This window comes from Oncorhynchus kisutch, linkage group LG29 (assembly GCF_002021735.2).
Source record: "Oncorhynchus kisutch isolate 150728-3 linkage group LG29, Okis_V2, whole genome shotgun sequence".
NCBI classification, from domain to species: domain Eukaryota; kingdom Metazoa; phylum Chordata; class Actinopteri; order Salmoniformes; family Salmonidae; genus Oncorhynchus; species Oncorhynchus kisutch.
In genome coordinates, this window is record NC_034202.2 from 8,739,156 (window position 1) to 8,759,486 (window position 20,331).

The window sequence follows — 20,331 nt, forward strand, 5'->3', positions numbered from 1 at the left end:
GTTGTAGAGACATCAAGGATGATCAATGGAAACCGGATGCACCTGAGCTCAATTTCGAGTCTCATAGCAAAGGGCCTGAATACTGATGGAAATATGTTTTTTATGTTGTGTTTTATTATAAATTTGCAAAAATGTCTAAAAAACTGTTTTCACTTTGACATGATGGGGTATTGTGTGTAGATTGATGAGGATATGTATGTATATATATTTTTGACCTATTTCTGAATAAGGCTTTAACATAACAGAATATGGATAAAGTGAAGGGGTCTGAATACTTTCCGAATGCGCTATAAAAGCTTTGTCGCTACCTTTTATATATAAACAAAAGTTGGCGAGAAAACGTCTTGGTTGGTTTGAATGGTGTATTGGTTCACTAAATGCTTTTTGGGGGGTGGGATTGTTTACTATACACTTTAAAGAGGTAAGATTTCAACTGTCTTCAAACTATGCTGTCCTAGCTTCAGGAGGAAGCTGGCTCCACCATTAGAGTGCCAGGACAGAGAAGAGCTTGGATTGCGCTGAGCGGGAGCTGCCCTCTCATAGGGGTGGGAGGGCCAGGAGACCAGAGGTGGCAGAGCCCTGTGGGACACCAGTAAGGAAAGACACAGATCCTCTCTACGCAGTGGTGGAAAAAGTACCCAATTGCCATGCTTTAGTAAAAGTAAAGATACCTTAATGAAAATGACTCAATTAAAAGGATTTCAAAATCCTTATATTAGGCAAACCAGACGACACAGCTTTCTTTTTCTTATATTTTCACAGACAGTCAGGGGCACACTGCAATACTCAGACATAATTGACAAACGAAGCATTTGTGTTTAATGAGTCCACCAGATCAGAGGTAGTAGGGATGACCAGGGATATTCTCCTGATAAGTGTGTGAATTGGATCAATTTCCCTGTCCTGTTAAGCATTCAAAATGTAACGAGTACTTTTGGGTGTCAGGGAAAATGGATGTAAAAAATATAAATAGTAAAGTACAGATACCGCAAAAACAACTGAAGTGGTACTTTAAAGTATATATTTTTTTAACTTAAAATACTTTACACTACTGTCTCCATGTCACCTGGTAGGAGTGGCCTGCCAGGCAGGATGCAATCCAAGAGTGTGCAGAGCATGAGACGCCCAGCCCTGAGTGGGTGGCGTGGAGGATCTGAAGATTCATGGTGTCGAAGGCAGTGGATAGATCTAGGACAGGGATGGGCAACTTTGATGGCGGTGAGGACCACAACAAAAATCTGAAGTCATTGCAGTGCATCTGTTTTACAGCGAATTCCATGCAATTCTACACATTTGACCATAAGGTGAAGAGAAATGTTTGCCGTTTTAAATTAATATGATATCTGAGTGAGACTAACTAACAAAATCAATGGGGACCCCCCAGCCGGTAATTCGACCATGATTACTAAGTTTAGATAGTTGGCAGCTAGACTAATTTACCAATCTAAAAACATTTAGCTGATGGGCTAATTGAGTGACTATCAGTGACTGACATAACCAGAGAAAACTACTGATGCACAACCACATTTTAAAATTGCACCTTGTGTATTCTACTGCTGTAACTTGCAACAGAAGGTTGAGACCCCAACTGACTTTTTACTTTCATGCATCCGAGGGCCTTCAAAAGGGGGACCGTGGCCTGCCGGTTGCCCATCCCTGATCTAGGAGGATGAGAACAGAGGAGAGAGTGTCAGCTTTGGCAGTACGGAGAGGCTCCATGACACAGAGAAGAGCATGCTCAGCTGAGCGACCTGTCTTGAAGCCTGACTGGCTAGGGACAAGAAAAATGTTCTGAGAGAGATAGCAAGAGAGTTGGTTGGAGACAGCACGATTCTTCCAAAACACTTGAGCGTGCTGTCTCCAACCAAGGAATTACCGGTCTGTCGTTTTGGACATCAGAGTTTTGGTTTTTGAAGGTGGGGAGCAATTTCTGCCTGTTGAAGTCAGAGGGGACGTAGCCAGTGGCCAGGGATGAGTTGATGAGGGAAGTGAGGAATGGGAGAAGGTCTCCACAGATGGAAAAGAGTTTCCTATGGTGGAGGCAAGAGCATGAAATTTAGAGTGATAGAAAGTGCCTCTAGCAGCGGATACAGATGAATAGAAGGTAGAGAGTAGTTGCCAAAGCTACAAAAGAGCAAAATGAGATCAGCTGAAAATAACTAGGTAAACGAGTGAGTGGTATGAAGCCTTCCTCTTTCCTTCCACAAATAGCTCAGCAGAACCATTTTTGTTTCAGCGACGGTCTTAGTTTTGATGATTCCGCCGTTGACACAGACAGTATTACCAAAACCACAACAGTCAAATTGCACTGCCTTTTAATCCTGGTTGATGTGTCAACAATCATCTGCAAGTTATGAGAGGTAAGCAGTTCACACACCAAGTAGGCTACTGCGAAGACAGGCAGCACTTAAAGTAGATGGTCCTAGTTAGCAAAAAGATAGTACTAGACAGAGGTGGAAAAAGTATCCAATTGTCATACTTGAGTAAAAGTAAAGATACCTTAATAGAAAATGACTCAAGTAAAAGCAAAAATCCCCCAGTAAAATACTACTTGAGTAAAATTCAAAAAGTCCTTGATTTTAAATATTCTTAGGTATCAAAAGTAAATGCAACTGCTAAAATATACATAAGCATTCAAAGTAAAAGTGTTCATCATTTTTATCATGACGAGACCCAAATGCAGACACAGGAGGCAGATGGTTGGAGTTTAAGATGTTTATTAAATCCAAAGGGAATAGGTAAGAGAATGGTCGTGGACATGCACAATCTGATCTAACCAGATCAGAGTCCAGGAGGTACAGAGTGGCAGGCAGGCTTGAGGTCAGGGCAGGCAGAATGGTCAGGCAGGCGGGTACAGAGTCCAGAACAGGCAAGGGTCAAAACCGGGATGACTAGAAAAAGGAGAAAAGGCAAAGCAGGAAAAACCGCTGGTAATCTTGAACATACAAGATGAACTGGCACAGAGAGACAGGAAACACAGGGATAAATACACTGGTACAGAGAGACAGGAAACACAGGGATAAATACACTGGTACAGAGAGACAGGAAAAACAGGACTAAATTCACCGGGGAAAACGAGACACCTGGAGGGGTTGGAGACAATAACGAGGACAGGTGAAGCAGGTCAGGGTGTGATCATTTGAAATACCTTATATTAAGCAAGCAAACAATTTTCTAGATGTTTTAATTTACGGATAGAGAGGGACACACTCCAACACTCAGAAATAATTTACAAACAAAGCATTTGTGTTTAGTGATCAGAGGCAGTAAGGATGACCAGGGATGTTCTCTTGATAAGTGCGTGAATTTGACAATTTTTCTTGTCCTGCTAAGCATTCAAAATGTAACAAGTACTTTGCGTGTCAGGGAAAATCTATGGAGTAAAAAGTACATTATTTTCTTTAGGAATGTAGTGAAGTAAAAGTAAACATTTTCTAAAATATAAATAGTAATATACAGAAAGAAAAAGACTACTTACTTTACACCATTGGTACTTGACAACAACAAATGAAGACAACAATTATACTTAGATATCAGGAGTCATCTAGCTATGGAACAAAGCATGCTGTGTCCATCCCCGCTAAACTCTTTATTTCCCCCTAGTCTAGGCCTATGTTTGTCCCTCCCTAAGACTATCCAATGACAATCGGCAAAATAAGACGTGTCTGACTATTAACTACGTTTGACAGTCTCTTCTAGATAAAAGAAGAATATGCACAAATATGATGACTCATGCCATCATATGTAATTTGAGATTATTAGACATATTCTCACCAAAATTATCTTCCTCTTGATTTAATAATCTGTTTAAATGTCTTAGAAGAAATGCACGGTTTTCCCAAGAAGTTACCTTATTAACCCCCCCCCCCTCTCTCTTTCTCTCTCTCTCTATTATCATAAGACTCGCTGCCGACTGCCCCCTACTTGTCTCTCCCCTCCCCTGTTTCTCCCCATGCTCCTCTCGCTATAAAGCCGCGTTTACGCGCAGTGAGTCCCTCCACACAGCACAGCCCAGAGGCGGCAGCAGAGAAGCACCGATATATCACACACAAGAGAGAGAACGCATCTGTTCTGTCCGCGTAGCCTACAGCAGGTGACTTGGCTGAGCATTCGGAGATAGACACAAGGTAAATGTCCTCTCAATCTCATTCAGACATTTGGTTTCATTCTTCACCGATATTTGTGTTGTCCAGCTCTGATGCGCCTGTATTCTCCGATGCTACCGTTTATTTATGAGTGTAGTTGTTGTCTTCTTGAAATCTTGTGTTTTTTAAGATGTTGTCAATCACTTGGTTTCGGGTAGACAGCTGCTTCAGCACGAGGGAACCATACGGACACTGATAAAGCGTGAATGGTTCTCACTCAAGTACAGTGATCTGATTTACTGATACGCTAATGAAGTATAGAGAGCAAGACAGAGAGAGAGAGTTCCAGGCGTGCTGTTTACCCAGGCTACTCCTGAGAAAGGATCAATACCAGACATCGTGTAACTCTTTGTCTGTGTGTGCATGTGTGTGTTATAACATGTACAGTGTTGAAGACAGACCATTTTCAGTAAAACACATGGTAGTGCTTTATAACCTGTACAGTACAGTGTAAAGCAAACAACACATTTCCCAGAGCAGGCCAAAAACATACACCATGAAGTCTTACACAATAACACAGCAGCTAACACTGCAGAATAGGACACTGAATATGGAGGGCATTACTGCAGTGGGAATCACTGTGTGTGTGTGTGTGTGGCAGCTATGCCATTAGTCATAGAGTCAGACCACAATAAAGTGAATTTGGAAAGTATTCAGACCCCTCCACGTTTCAGCCTTATTCTAAAATTGGTTAATACATTGTTTTCCTCATCAATCTACACACAATACTCCATAATGACAAAGTGAAATGATGAAAAAACAGAAATACCTAAGTATTCAGACCCTTTGCCATGAAACTCGAATTTGAGCTCAGGTGTATCCTGTTTCCATTGATCATTGTTGAGATGTTTCTACAACTTGATTGGAGTCCACCTATGGTAAATTCAATTGATTGGACATTATTTGGAAAGGCACAGAACTGTCTATAAAAAGGTCCCACATTTGACCGTGCATGTCACAGCAAAAACCAAGCCATGAGGTCGAAGGAGTTGTCCGTAGAGGCTCGAGACAGGATTGTGTCGGGGTACAAATCTGGGGAAGGGTACCAAAACATTTCTGGAGCATTGAAGGTCCTTAAGAACACAGTGCCCTCCATCATTCTGAAATGGAAGAAGTTTGGAACCACCAAGACTCTTCCTAGAGCTGGCCACCCGGCCAAACTGAGCAATTTGGGGGAGAAGGGCCTTGGTCAGGGAGGTGAAATTGAACTCTTTGGCCTAAATGCCAAGCGTCACATCTGGAGGAAACCTGGCACCATCCCTACGGTGAAACATGGTGGTGGCAGCATCATGCTATCAGGATGTTTTTCAGAGGCAGGGACTGGGAGACTAGTCAAGATCGAGGCAAAGATGAACGAAGCCAAGTACAGAGAGATCCTTGATGAAAACCTGCACCAGAGTGCTCAGAACCTCGGACTAGGGCGAAGGTTCACCTTCCAACAGGACAACGACCCTAAGCACACAGCCAAGACAACGCGGGAGTAGCAAGTCTCTGAATGTCCTTGAGTGAACCAGCCAGAGCCTGGACTTGAACCCGATCAAATATCTCTGGAGAGACCTGAAAATAGCTGTGCAGCAACGCTCCCCATCTAACCTGACATAATTTGAGAGGATCTGCAGAGACAGACGTGCCAAGCTTGTAGCGTCATACCCAAAAAGACTCGAGGCTGTCACTGTCAAAGGTGCTTCAACAAAGTGCTGAGTAAAGGGTCTGAATACTTATGGAAAATGTGATATTTCAGTAAAATCATATCTTTAAATTAGCAAACACTTCTATAAAACAGTTTTTGCTTTGCAATTATGGGCTATTGTGTGTAGCTTGATGAGGGAAAAAAACTATTTATAACATTTTAGAGTAAGGCTGTAATCTTAACAAAATGTGGAATAAGTCAAGGGGTCTGAATACTTTCCGAAGGCCGAGTATGTGTGTAGCTAAATGTATTTACAGTTTTATTCACGTTTTCAAGTACTGGTGACAAGTAATGCATTCTGAGTGTTGCTTAGATTGTAAAGGACACGTGATTTGTGTAAAATACTTTTTTGAAGGTTGTACTGATTATAATGAGCTAATGTTAAGCTATTTGCCAGCTATGTGTGGAGCCATGTTTGTTGACATTATACAATGCATTCTGGGTGTCACGTAAATGTCGCTCTTTCCAAAGATATTATTATGAGGTGAAGGAATGGGTCAATCATCTCTCAAGTAAACTTCCCGGAAGTGAATGAAGGGATGTGAATGATCGTAGATGACACTCCCCCTTCAACATGCACACTGCAAACAGACCAAACTCATCTTGTCTCCTCTTATTATCTTTGGTTGATACAAAAAAACAATCATGGTGGCGCGCACAAACTAGCCATCGTCGGATTACTTTTATTTTCTAGAAAGTATTTTACTCAATTATTTTGATCAATGTTAAGGCTACCTGTATTGTGTTGAATTATAAACAGTAATTGCTATTAGCTAATTTATATTGTGGTTTCTGACAGCAGAGAGTTATCTAAAAATGATGGCTTGTGTTACGTCAATCTCCCCTCAGTTAGTGCTAGGACTAATGTAGCCTACATATTCTGGTTTGGATGATTGTGTATGCTGTCGCTACTTCTGTGAATGTCTGAACATTGCATCCCCCCAAAAAAACAGTATGGCTAGCTCAAATGCTAGCTCAAATGCCGACTGTTGCCTCAATCAAAACTGTATGTTCTAAATAAGCCTTCTAATCACACCGGTTTGAGGGTACACTGCAGGGACCACTGTAGAATGATCACACCTGTTTGTTGGTATGTGTTGTGGTAAACCGTGGGGTGTTGGGTTTAGCGTGCAAAGATTGATACAGAGACAGGGAAGTTTTAGTCCACAAAACAACTTTACTAGGACAGAAAAAAAACAAAGAAATCACTTAGGTTTGGCGTGGTCCTTCTCCTCTACTTTTGCTTGGTGTCGGTCTCTCTCACGGTGTGCCACAGTGCTCCTTTTATTTGGCCTCCACGGAGCCTCCACGGAGCTCCACGGAGCTCCACCTGGAGCTGTCCGTGTCTGGGTGCCCAGTTCCCGTATTCCCAGCAGAGTGAGCCAACGTCGCCTCACGTACCTCCAAGCCCTGACTGGGAGGGAGGCATGCTCAGGGCTAGGTTTGCATCCCTCCTGGAGAGGGCATCCGCATTGCCGCGCTGGGCCCCTGACCTGTGGATTACAGAAAAAGAGAATTGCTGTAAGGACAGGAACCAGCAGGTGACACGGTCATTCGTGTCCTTACCTCTTGCCATCCACACAAGGGGGGCATGGTCAGTGATCAGGGTGAACTTCCTCCCGAGGAGGTAATACTTGAGGGTGTCCAGTGCTCTCTTCACGGCGAGGCACTCCTTCTTGGCAATCCAGTGTTTCTTCTCCCTCGGGAGGAGATTCCTGCTGACATACATGATTGGGTGCTCCTCACCTTCCTCCTCTTTGGACAAAACGGCCCCTACCCCTGTGTCAGACGCGTCTGACTGGACCAGGAGGTAATTTAGGAAAGTCCGGGGTGACGAGTACCGGATGCGAACATAGTGCATCCTTCAGGGCCTGGAACTCCGCCTCTGTTTCCTCCGTCCATCGGACCGTCTAGTGTAGTCGTGCCTTCGTTAAGTCTGTGAGGGGAGAAGCTATTGTGGCAAGTTTGGGTACAAATCTACTATAGTACCCTACTAACCCCAGGAATGACTTCACCTGCCTCTTGTTTCAGGGGACCGGGCATCCCCTAATGGCAACACATTTTTTTCACATTTTCCCCCCCGATCTGATATTCCAGGTACTCCACCTCGGCGTAGCCTGCAACCTAAAAAGATGTGACTCCCAACTGTCATCCAGATAAGTAGCTGCGTACTCACTGTGTGGCCGCAGGACACGGTCCATGAGTCGCTGAAAGGTCGCTGTTGCCCCGTGGAGCCCGAAAGGCAGAACCCGGTAGAAGGTGCCAGTGGCACCTTGCCGTACCCCTTCGTCAGGTCCAAGGTGCTGATGTATCTCGTCATCCCCAAGCGGTCGATCAGTTCGTCCACCCGGAGCATGGGGTAGGGATTGAACTTACTGACCTCATTCAGGCCCCGGAAGTCATTACAGAAGCGGACGGTTCCATCCGGTTTCGGAACCAGCACTATGGGGCTAGACCACTCACTGTGTGACTCCTCCAGTACCCCCATTTCTAGCATTTGTGCACTTTTTCTCCCGGACGTGTGTGGATATGATGGCACCTCAGAGAACACGTCCGTATTCCGCTGGACCAACTCTCTGAGCTCTTGTCGTTGGGTCGGGCTGAGGTCTTCCCCCATTGCAACTTCGACCGAGGGCGGGCCCTGCTGTGGCCGGGTCCAGGTTACACACAGCGCCTCATGTGCGTGCCATTTCTTCAGTAAGTTCACATGGTAAAGCTGGAGGGGTTTTCTCTGCCCCGTTTGGAGGACCTTATAGTTGTCGTCGCCTACCCACTCAACGATGTCGTAGGGCCAATGCCACGTAGCCAGGAATTTAATCTCCGCTGTAGGGATCAGCACTAAGACCTTCTCACCTGGTTGGAACTCTCATGGTTGGCCCCCCGGTTGTAGGCATGCTCCCGGGCACGTTGTGCATGGGCCATGTGCTCTCTCACTACTGGAAAATCGCCATCATCCTCTCCCTCATCTCCTCCACATGTTCTACTACGCTGCGAAAGAGGGGTAGGCTGCTCTTCCCAGACCTCCTTGACTAGGTCCAGCAGCCCGCGGGGGCCAACGGCCATACAGGAGCTCACGCACTGAAAACATCAGTTGGGGCAGCAGCTGGTCCCAGTTCCTCCCGTCTCTCTCTATGACCTTCTTCAGCATCTGTTTTAGGGTCTTATTGAAGCGTTCCACCAGCCCTTCCGTTTGTGGATGGTACACACTGGTCCTCACCTGTTTTATTCGTAACAGATTGCAGACATCTTTCATCACACGAGACATGAATGTGGTGCCCTGGTCCATTAGGATTTCCCACCCGGCTAAATAAATGGAAGCGCTCCCGTGTGATACCTTTGGCTGCCAACGTGCGTAGCGGGATTGCATCAGGATACCGGGTGGCGTAATCAACGATTACAAGGATATATTGGTGTTCCCTCGCGGTTTTCACCAACGGACCCACTAGATCCATTGCCACCCGCTTGAATGGAACTCCTATAATGGGCAAGGGAACCAAAGGGTTTCTATAATGCACCCTCAGAGCTGTGATCTGGCACTCCGGGCAACTACGGCAGTAGTCCTCCACGGCACGCTTGACTCCGGGCCAGTGGAACCGGTTCCCAAAATGCTCCCTGGTTGTCTCCATCCCCAGGTGTGCCCCAAGCAGGTGGGTGTGGGCAAGCTGCAACACAGTCTGAACATACTGGCTGGGTATGAGTAACAAGTCTTTTGTCTCCCCATTACGCTTTACTACCTGATACAATAAATTATGCTTGATGGCGTGGGGGTAGCGCCAGTGGGGGTAGCGCCAGTGGGGGTAGCGCCAGTGGGGGTAGAGCCAGTGGGGGTAGCGCCAGTGGGGGTAGCGCCAAACCCAAGTTACAGTACGCCATCCACCGCAATCACCTGGCCCCTAGCGTTTGGGGTCTTATAACTGGGATTGGGTTAGATTGGGGTCTTATAACTGGGCAGTCCCGAACTGACCCGTGAGGATTCCCGTGTTGGGAGGTCCATCTAGGTCCTGCATCTCCATAAAGGGGAGCCTGAGGTCTTCCTCACACGGTGGCTCGCTTGTCGGAGCGAGCCTCCTGGTCCGACTCAGCCCAGTGGGTTGGGTTGCACAGGCTAATGTCCTTTTTCCTTTTCTTCCTACCTCCCTTGCGTGCCTCCCCCAGGTCCCTCCTCCACAAGCGCCTGGAAGAGAGGGCAGTCTCGACTGAGGAGAATGGACATGGGCAGGTCACACGCGCATCTGGTACTCCCCCCTTGGGGTGGTTATCCTCACTGGCACCGTTGGGTACCTCTTCATGTCCTCGTGTACACAGGACACTGTCACCTCCTCGTCCCCCAGTTCCTCCTTCCCCTCTCGTGTGAGCCACTGCGGGTGGGCCAGGGTCACCATGCTGCCGGAGTCCAGCAGAGTGCGGACAGCTCCAGGTGAGGTGCCCGGGCTCACCGGACTCATAACAGCGTCTCTGATCTGGGTCCAGCAGCCGCCGACGCCCTCAGTTTGGGTCACTCTCCCGCTTCACAGCCTCAGCTGGTTCCGTCCGGGCCCCCTTCAGCCGCTCGTGCCTCTTTGTGTTGTTCTTCCCCTCGCTGCGTCGCCTCTCTCCGCTCGGACCCCTCTCAGCAGGTCCTGGGTGTTCTGGTGAATTTCCACCGCGGTCAGCAATTCCTCCAGGCTCTGGGGGTTCTGCATGTTCAGTCTTCTTCATCTCGTATGGCAGGGCCCGAAAGTATTTATCCAGGACGAGCTTGTCAAGCATCGGGAGGAATGGTACTTCCATCAGTAGCCAGCCCGTGGTCAGGCGCACCAGGTCGCTCATCTTAGCACGGGGGGAAAGGGTCGGGTCAAAGGCCCAGTCGTGAACCAGTTGTGCACAGCGTGCGAGATTGAACCCATAACGGCTCAGGATCTCCCGTTTGAGTCCCTCACAATTCGCGGCCTGGTCAACATTCAAATCAAAGTAGGCCTTCTGGGCCTTCCCAGAGAGGTAGGGTGCCAAAAGACTGGCCCACTTGGGCTTGGGCCATCCTTCCCTCTGTGCCGTCCTCTCGAAGGTGCACAAATACGACTCCACGACTCCACCCTCCTCCCTTAACTGAACCAGGAACGGATTCGGGTCAGACTCCTGAGCCCTCCCAACCTTCAACTGCGCTACCTCCACTGCCAGTCTGCGGTTTTGTTGGTGCTGCTCCTCCAGTGCTTGCTCCTCGAGAGACTGTTGCTTCTGCTGGCTGAGGATGAACAGAGAAACATAGAAATGTGCAACTTTCACATATGTTGATGTTGGGTTGGTGCTGGAGATGATGAATATGACATTTAAAAATGCCCCTTTAAGTTAATGGTTAATGTTTGGGATAGGGTTAAAACAGAAACAACATGACATTTAAGTTTAGGCATTAATTCTGACTAGTGAAGGTAAGGGTTAAGGTTAGGCATTAATTCTGACTAGTTAAGGTAAGGGTTAAGGTTTGGGATAGGGTTAAAACAAAACAAATAAAAACTAGTGCCTAGCACTGGGATTGAACCCGCAATCCTCAGAGCTGGATTACTCCCATCCACAACACCCTTGCAAGCTGCAAGCCTACTTGATAGTAATAGCGCTCACTGTTGCCCCTAGTGGCCTGTATTGAAGGCACCTCTCGACATCCTGGGGACTTGTTTCTGGTGTGACCTGGCTACACACAGACACACACACACACACATTGTGTGGTGCCAGAAAAACTACCTCCAAGACAAAGGAGAAGATCGTGAACTACAGGAAAAGGAGGGCCGTGCACGGCCACATTCACATCGACGGGGCTGTAGTGGAGCGGGACGAGAGTTTCAAGTTCCTTGGTGTCCTCAAACTATCATGGTCCAAACACACCAAGAAAGTCGTGAAGAGGGCCGCAATGCCTTTTCCCCCTCTCTGGACCCATTTGGCATGGGTCCCTAGATCCTCAAAAAGTTCTACAGCTGCAACATCAAGAGTGTCCTGACCGGTTGCATCACCGCCTGGAATGGCAACTGCTCGGCATTTGACCGTAAGGCACTACAGAGGGTAGTGCGTACAGCCCAGTATATCACTGGGGCCACGCTTCCTGCCATCCAGGACCTATCTGTGTCAGAGGAAGGCCCAAAAAATGGCCAAATACTCCAGTCACCCAGTCCTAGGCTGTTCTCTCTGCTACCACACTTTCTGTTTTAAGCTTTCTCATGAAGTGCCACTGAGGGACTATTGCTTGTGGATTATTGTAGTGAGCAGAAGTCAGATGGGTCTGCAGCTGTTGCTGTCAAAACCCCTGGTCCTGGAGAGCTACAGGCTTTAGTTCCAGCCGGGTCCAATATCTGTGCATTAGAGATGTCAACGATGAGTATGACGTGTCACTTCTCTAACGCTCAGGAAGCTCTGATTCAAACTCCCACTAGACACCTCTGCAAGTGTTATAATGTTAAAATACGTTCGTTACTCACCATATATTGGGTTTTGCTGAGCTGAACTGCTCAACTACAGTATCTACTTCCTTTACTGACAATATATACTTCCACATAAATATGTACAAGCAACTGAAAAAATGCCTCTCCGGCTATTGTAGACTTCCAATCTGTGTATGGCGGTAACGAGTGATTTACATTGGAGTTGTCAAATAGGCATTTTTTCGGTCGCTTGTAAATGATTATTTAGACATTTTTTGGAAGTACATACCGGGAGGGTCACTAGAGACTATACTGGATTAGCATAAAGAAGCATTGGAAGGTTCACATCATACTGGAAGTAGAGAGTACCAATAAGTACCAGGAAGTACATCCGGGAGGGTCACTAGAGACTATACTGGATTAACATAAAGAAGCATTAGAATGTTCACATCATACTGGAAGTAGAGAGTACCAATAAGTACCAGGAAGTACATCCGGGAGGGTCACTAGAGACTATACTGGATTAACATAAAGAAGCATTAGAAGGTTCACATCATACTGGAAGTAGAGAGTACCAATAAGTACCAGGAAGTACTCATGGTCTATTGCCCCATATTTAGTATTTTATTAGGATCCCCAATTAGCCACTACCGAGGCAGTGGCTACTCTTCCTGGGGTCGAAACAGGAAACAAAACAGAACAAATAAAATACATAATATAGATAATACAATACATATTGCAGTACAAAATACAGTATAAAATATATAAAAATGGTTGTGTCTTCACAGTCCCTGTTGTGCCATAAGGGGTTCTTTTATCTGTTTTTTCCATCTGGTTCTATTGCTAGCTTGATTTACCTGGGGTGGAAGAGACCTCCATGTAGTCATGGCTCTATTTAATACTGTGTGTTTCCCAGCCTCTGTTCTGGACCTGGGGCCTGTGAAGAGACCTCTGGCTGCATGTCTTGTGTGGTACCGATGAGTGTCTGAACTGTGTGCCGACTGCTTGAACAGACAGTTCAGTACCTTTAACCCATCAGCACCTCGCACAAAGACCAATAGTGATGCAATCAATCTCTCCTCAACTGTGAGCCAGGAGAGATTGACATGCATGTCATTGACATTCGCCCTCCGTGTACATCCAAGTGCAATACGTGCTTCTGGACCAACTGCATCTTTCCTATGTCCTTTTTTTGCTGCACATGACCACACAACTGGGCAGTAGTCCAGGTGCGACAAAACTAGGACCTGTAGGACCTGCCTGGTCGATATTGTATATAGTAAAAAGGCAGTGCACTGTATGGGGAATAAGGCTCACGTGGAAAGCACTATACTGCATGTGGAATGGCGTGTCATTTGGGACTGCATTTCAGTCTAAGCCAAAGCCTCTGTATGTGTCAGATCATAACTAATGTCATGTTGTTTCTTTACTGTTGTTCAGAACTCACAGTGATGTTCTCAGTTAATTATCAACCTAAGCCAATTGATATTAGATTATATTCTGGGAACTGTAACTTTATGAGTTGATATGAATAATAAACCATTTAGGACTCCTGATGGTTGTCATCAGACTGTAGTGTGTGTCTGCGTGTCTCTGTGTGTGTGTGTGTATTTGCACTTGTTTTCCTACATTATCAGGAGCCCAAGGTCCTAACATTTCACCTTAATGTCCTGAAAAGGTCTGTAATCAATAACCTTTTTGAACTTTTTTCAGGTCCTGAATTTGTTAAAATGCTATTTTAAACTTAAGAGTTAGGTTTAGGATTTTGGGGTTAGGGTTAGGTTTAGGGTTAGAGTTTTTGGGGGTTAGATTAAGGTTTATGGTTAGGGGTTAGGTCAAATATGATTTTTTTTATTGTTAAAAGAAAGAAGGTACACTCCAAAAAGTCCTGACATTTTCTGAAAACACAGCTGTGTGTGTGTGTGTGTGTGTGTGTTTGTGTAATACACCATATATATGAGATTGTCTTGAGACTCGTCCTTGTAGAAAACAGTGAGAGGAGAACAAGATCTCTCTCTTGAAACGCAAAGCGGTTGCATCTCATTTTGTCATATAGATGAGTACACTGTGAATGAAGCAACATGTGATGGGAGCTAAGGCTTTAATTCAGGGAGGGAATGCTCTACTGGCAATCTTCAACTGTACTGTTAGGCTGCCCACTTCCCGGCAACAAGGTGCATGATGTGTGATGAATGTATTGTTGAAGAAAAAGTTGAGTCGAGTTGAGCAGAGGCAGTTTTAGGATATCCACACATGGAGAACATTTGTTAGCAGGGCCTTTAGAATTGGCCTTTAAAAATGCATTTGTACTTAATTTACATGATATAAGCTGAATCTTTTTTTAATACTACAGAAATTACCGAAATTAGTTGCTCCTTTTGACGCTGACAAACTGAGATCAATCTGGTCTTGAATTCAAAGACTGATAGTATTATTGTGTGTGTATGTATATATATATATATATATATATATATATATATATATATATATATATATATATATATATATATATATATATATATATATATATATATATACATACAGTGGGGCAAAAAAGTATTTAGTCAGCCACCAATTGTGCAAGTTCTCCCACTTAAAAAGATGAGAGAGGCCTGTAATTTTCATCATAGGTACACTTCAACTATGACAGACAAAATGAGGGGGAAAAAATCCAGATAATCACATTGTAGGATTTTTTATGAATTTATTTGCAAATTATGGTGGAAAATAAGTATTTGGTCAATAACAAAAGTTTATCTCAATACTTTGTTATATACCCTTTGTTGGCAATGACAGAGGTCAAACATTTCTGTAAGTCTTCACAAGGTTTTCACACACTGTTGCTGGTATTTTGGCCCATTCCTCCATGCAGATCTCCTCTAGAGCAGTGATGTTTTGGGGCTGTTGCTGGGCAACATGGACTTTCAACTCCCTCCAAAGATTTTCTATGGGGCTGAGATCTGGAGAATGGCTAGGCCACTCCAGGACCTTGAAATGCATCTTACGAAGCCACTCCTTCGTTGCCCGGGCGGTGTGTTTGGGATCATTGTCATGCTGAAAGACCCAGCCACGTTTCATCTTCAATGCCCTTGCTCATGGAAGGAGGTTTTCACTTAAAATCTCACGATACATGGCCCCATTCATTCTTTCCTTTACACGGATCAGTCGTCCTCGTCCCTTTGCAGAAAGACAGCCCCAATGCATGATGTTTCCACCCCCATGCTTCACAGTAGGTATGGTGTTCTTTGGGTGCAACTCAGCATTCTTTGTCCTCCAAACACGATGAGTTGAGTTTTTACCAAAAAGTTATATTTTGGTTTCATCTGACCATATGACATTCTCCCAATCTTCTTCTGGATCATCCAAATGCTCTCTAGCAAACTTCAGACGGGCCTGGACATGTACTGGCTTAAGCAGGGGGACACGTCTGGCACTGCAGGATTTGAGTCCCTGGTGGCGTAGTGTGTTACTGATGGTAGGCTTTGCTACTTTGGTCCCAGTTCTCTGCAGGTCATTCACTAGGTCCCCCCGTGTGGTTCTGGGATTTTTGCTCACCGTGCTTGTGATCATTTTGACCCCACGGGGTGAGATCTTGCGTGGAGCCCCAGATCGAGGGAGATTATCAGTGGTCTTGTATGTCTTCCATTTCCTAATAATTGCTCCCACAGTTGATTTCTTCAAACCAAGCTGCTTACCTATTGCAGATTCAGTCTTCCCAGCCTGGTGCAGGTCTACAATTTTGTTTCTGGTGTCCTTTGACAGCTCTTTGGTCTTGGCCATAGTGGAGTTTGGAGTGTGACTGTTTGAGGTTGTGGACAGGTGTCTTTTATACTGATAACAAGTTCAAACAGGTGCCATTAATACAGGTAAAGAGTGGAGGACAGAGGAGCCTCTTAAAGAAGAAATTACAGTTCTGTGAGAGCCAGAAATCTTGCTTGTTTGTAGGTGACCAAATACTTATTTTCCACCATAATTTGCAAATAAATTCATAAAAAATCCTACAATGTGATTTTCTGGATTTTTAAAATTCTCATTGTGTCTGTCATAGTTTAAGTGTACCTATGATGAAAATTACAGGCCTCTCTCATCTTTTTAAGTGGGAGAACTTGCACAATTGGTGGCTGGCTAAATACTTTTTTGCCCCACTGTATATATATATATTTGCCATATATACTGTATATTGTAGGCTAGAGTAGACTGACTCACCTAATGATGAAGTTGAAGCCATAGGCTACTATTCAAGATGATGGTCGATGCATGCATCTTTGCAAAAGCCTATCCCAAGATGAGCTTCTATTTCTTCTATGAGAAATATTTTTGTTCTATTGGCTTTACAGACAGATTAGTCATCTCTGTTCAACAGTAGGCATTTTCTCTCCAAACTGTCTGTTTTTCCTGCGATTGTATATTGAAATTTGCAAAAGAAAAAGAGCCACAACCAACCATTGAAATAAAATCCATAGATGGCAGTTCCCATTCAAGTCAGGACTGGTAGCCATATCTAGTGTACCCATGACTTTAATAGTCCAATTGAAAGGGTAAGAGGTTCCAAAACCCTTTTATACAATGAACAAAAATATAAACACAACATGTAAAGTGTTGATCCAATATTTCATGAGCTGAAATAAAAGATACCAGAAATTATCCATACACACAAAAAGCTTATTTCTCACAAATGTTGTGCACAAATTTGTTTATATCTCTGTTAGTGAGCATTTCTCCTTTGACAATATAATCCATCCACCTGACAGGTGTGACATAAGAAGCTGATTAAACAGCATGATCATTACTAGTGGTGATTTTAGCATGTAAATCCTGGTGGGGGAAACTCCACCCCCCCCCCCTGACAATATTTGTTTAATGCATGTCAGCAAAGCAACTACACAACACAATAACAATACATGAATTGTACTATAATGGTGACAAATGGTGCCCACAAACGGTTAGGGCCAACATAAAGCTGTCACAACAGCAGAGGTTTATTTTCAGCACCATGGAGTGAATCCTTACCACTGCTACACCTGGTTATCAGCGGGGCCTTGTCTGGCAGCAAAACAGTTCATTCAGCCTCATTTACTGCCTTTAAAAAAACATAGCTGATATGGCTAACTTGCTTAATTAAACAAATGTGGTTTCTACTGACAATTGAGATGTACAAACTATGGCATAAGGGAACGATGAGCGGATAAGAGTCCATGCGTAATTTCGATGAAGACATTAATGAGCGACCTAAGACGGACGTAGTCAATATAACTATTTCTTCAGCACATTTGAAATGTACAGCAACAGAATTCAGAACATGGGCCGTTCTTACAGTGTACTCCCTGTACACCAAGTCAGAATAAATAAAGGGGGGATATAAGCAAACAATATTTGATGATGACATTTCTCTAAAACAGGCTATAGGCTACATGTGCACAACCAAGAAAGAACAGTAGGGTAAGTTATGAGATGGAAAGGGATCAAATTATTAGGGTGTGGCACATGGGCTATTAACAGCTTACTATACAACAAACTATGCAGAAGCATACAATACATTTTTGGACTCACCTTGTTGTGCTGTGCTTTCTTTGGATTTATGGTGCTTTCAAGACAATTGGGAACTCTGGAGAAAAAAAGCTCTAGAAAGAGGCCAGAGTTCCCGGCTTGGAATTCCCAGTTGGATGACCGTTCAAAACGTATTTTCTAAGTCGGAGCTCATTTTATTGCGAGTTGCCAGTTGTCTTGAACTCAGAAGAAGTCATGCTGGATTGGCAGCATGGCCAATGTATTCAACCTTTTCTGGCCCATGGTGTTGAATCTGAATGCCTATCCTTTTATGCTTGGCATAAAGACCCTTAAACTCAGCCATAGACCACACACCCTCTCCACTGAATAGCAGGCTAGTGATTGGTTTGCAACTCTTGCAATTAGCCACTGATTCCTTCCAAACCACTCGTTATTGAATTTTGCGATTTCCAACTTGTTGTGTAATGTTTATTTCCAGTGGCCGATGAGCACCTATAACATCTCTTCAAATGACAAGGATTGAAAATGATTTGCTGACTTGATTCACGATGACTGCTTGTCTAGTTTGCTAGCTAACATTTTGAAAGTATGTATCCCCATAGATTTTGCGGCGGTGTAATGTCCCCATGACTGACAGAACACTGAGCCATTCACGGCGCACCTAGAGAACATTACCAACCCCTACACTCTGTATTTTCCGTTGCCTGCACCACCACCACAGAAAGCACTGAGCTAGGCTGAAACTCTTTTATTTTGGAGCTGCCTTACTCAAGAAAGCAAAAAAACGACCATGTTTTTATGTGGCTTTATTACCTTTGAAACTTTAAATTTTTTATCACATTGTTTGGACACTGATTTGTGATACAAATGAATGCCGAAATAACATGCAAAACAGGCAACAAAACAGGTACATACAGTTCCAGTCAATTGTTGACACGCTTTTTCTTTCTTTTTACTATTTTCTACATTGTAGAACAATAGTAAAGACATCAAAAAGATGAAATAACACATATGGAATCATGTAGTAACCAAAACAGTGTTAAGTAAATCAACATTTATTTTTGATTTTAGATTCTTCGAAGTAGCCACCCTTTGCCTTGATGACGGCTTTGCACACTTGGCATTCTCTCAAACATCTTCACCTGGAACACTTTTCCTACAGTCTCAAAAGAGTTCCCACATAAGTGGGGCAAAAAAGTATTTAGTCAGCCACCAATTGTGCAAGTTCTCCCACTTAAAAAGACGAGGCCTGTAATTTTCATCATAGGTACACTTCAACTATGACAGACAAAATTATTTTTACAAATCCAGAAAATCACATTGTAGGATTCTGAATGAATTTATTTTCAAATTATGGTGGAAAATAAGTATTTGGTCACCTACAAACAAGCAAGATTTCTGGCTCTCACAGACCTGTAACTTCTTTGTCCTCCACTCGTTACCTGTATTAATGGCACCTGTTTGAACTTGTTATCAGTGTAAAAGACACCTGCACACAACCTCAAACAGTCACACTCCAAACTCCACTATGGCCAAGACCAAAGAGCTGTCAAAGGACACCAGAAACAAAATTGTAGACCTGCACCAGGCTGGGAAGACTGAATCTGCAATAGGTAAGCAGCTTGGTTTGAAGAAATCAACTGTGGGAGCAATTATTAGGAAATGGAAGACATACAAGACCACTGATAATCTTCCTCGATCTGGGGCTCCACACAAGATCTCACCCCGTGGGGTCAAAATGATCACAAGAACGGTGAGCAAAAATCCCAGAACCACACGGGGGGACCTAGTGAATGACCTGCAGAGAGCTGGGACCAAAGTAACAAAGCCTACCATCAGTAACACACTACGCCGCCAGGGACTCAAATCCTGCAGTGCTAGACGTGTCCCCCTGCTTAAGCCAGTACAAGTCCAGGCCCATCTGAAGTTTGCTAGAGAGCATTTGGATGATCCAGAAGAAGATTGGGAGAATGTCATATGGTCAGATGAAACCAAAGTAGAACTTTTTGGTAAAAACTCAACTTGTCGTGTTTGGAGGACAAAGAATGCTGAGTTGCATCCAAAGAACACCATACCTACTGTGAAGCATGGGGGTGGAAACATCATGCTTTGGGGCTGTTTTTCTGCGTCCGACTGATCCGTGTAAAGGAAAGAATGAATGGGGCCATGTATCGTGAGATTTTGAGTGAAAACCTCCTTCCATCAGCAAGGGCATTGAAGATGAAACTTGGCTGTGTCTTTCAGCATGACAATGATCCCAAACACACCGCCCGGGCAACGAAGGAGTGGCTTCATAAGAAGCATTTCAAGGTCCTGGAGTGGCCTAGCCAGTCTCCAGATCTCAGCCCCATAGAAAATCTTTGGAGGGAGTTGAAAGTCTGTGTTGCCCAGCAACAGCCACAAAACATCACTGCTCTAGAGGAGATCTGCATGGAGGAATGGGCCAAAATACCAGCAACAGTGTGTGAAAACCTTGTGAAGACTTACAGAAAACGTGTGACCTCTGTCATTGCCAACAAAGGGTATATAACAAAGTATTGAGATAAACTTTTGTTATTGACCAAATACTTACTTTCCACCATATTTTGCAAATAAATTCATA

The 20,331-nt window shown here is 44.4% G+C and overlaps 1 protein-coding gene across 1 annotated transcript in view; it reads left to right on the forward strand.

Moving 5' to 3' along the window:
- Nucleotides 1–3,962: 3,962 nt before the first annotated feature.
- Nucleotides 3,963–20,331, forward strand: part of npy8ar (neuropeptide Y receptor Y8a) — a 32,120-nt gene continuing 15,751 nt past the window's right edge. The window contains exon 1 of the mRNA XM_020466311.2: nt 3,963–4,127. The gene's annotated coding sequence lies outside the window, so the exon portion shown is untranslated. The remainder of the gene's footprint in view (nt 4,128–20,331) is intronic.